The sequence below is a fragment of the Pteropus medius genome, unplaced genomic scaffold (genome assembly GCF_902729225.1).
Source record: "Pteropus medius unplaced genomic scaffold, Ma_sr-lr_union100, whole genome shotgun sequence".
NCBI classification, from domain to species: domain Eukaryota; kingdom Metazoa; phylum Chordata; class Mammalia; order Chiroptera; family Pteropodidae; genus Pteropus; species Pteropus medius.
This window is the reverse complement of record NW_024340696.1, coordinates 23,067,075-23,067,772: the sequence shown is the minus strand read 5'-3', so window position 1 is coordinate 23,067,772 and position 698 is coordinate 23,067,075. Positions and strand designations below refer to the sequence as shown.

The window sequence follows — 698 nt, the reverse complement described above, 5'->3', positions numbered from 1 at the left end:
AATATTTTCAATCATTTGGTTTCATCCTGTTTATTAGTAACCTTCTTAAAAACAACTTTAAACCATTGCATATTTCACACAAATAGAAGCTTCTTTTTCCTGTAATTACAGACAATTTGAAGTGTGATTAATGTAAACAATATTATATAATTATATAACAATAACGGATATTTGTGTACTATTTTGTCTAACAGGATCACTATTTTCAGAAATCAGGTCTTAGAAAATGTTTTATCATTTCAGAAAGTAATACACATTTATGGCCATGCTTCCCTGAACGTGCCCTATCTCGTCTGATCTTGGAAGTTAAGCAGAATCGGGCCTGGTTAGTATTTGGATGGGAGACCACCTAGGAAGACCAGGTGCTATATAGGTGTAAAAAATAAAAAATAAAGGATTGTAAGCTGACAAGATCCTTGCAATCTGTGAAGTCAACCAAGGGTTGCCTCACCTAAAAAAAAAAAAAAAGTAGAAAAAGGAAAAAAGAAAGAGAAAGTTATACATAGCACAATTATCTGTGTTATATTTATTGTCAACATTTTTGATGATCTGTTTCTGTTTTTGGTATGTGTGTGAATACAGATATTATTAAAATTCACAGTTCAGTGAAACTGTAACATTACATACAAATTAGATGTTGCTCTGTTTCCAGACTGTAACACAGAAATGGGTGGCATTTTGCAAACTGAAACTAGAGA

General features: G+C 31.8%; 1 pseudogene; it reads left to right on the top strand.

Moving 5' to 3' along the window:
* Window positions 1-255: 255 nt before the first annotated feature.
* On the top strand, window positions 256-374 carry LOC120610238 (uncharacterized; annotated as a pseudogene).
* The last annotated feature ends 324 nt before the right edge of the window (window positions 375-698 follow it).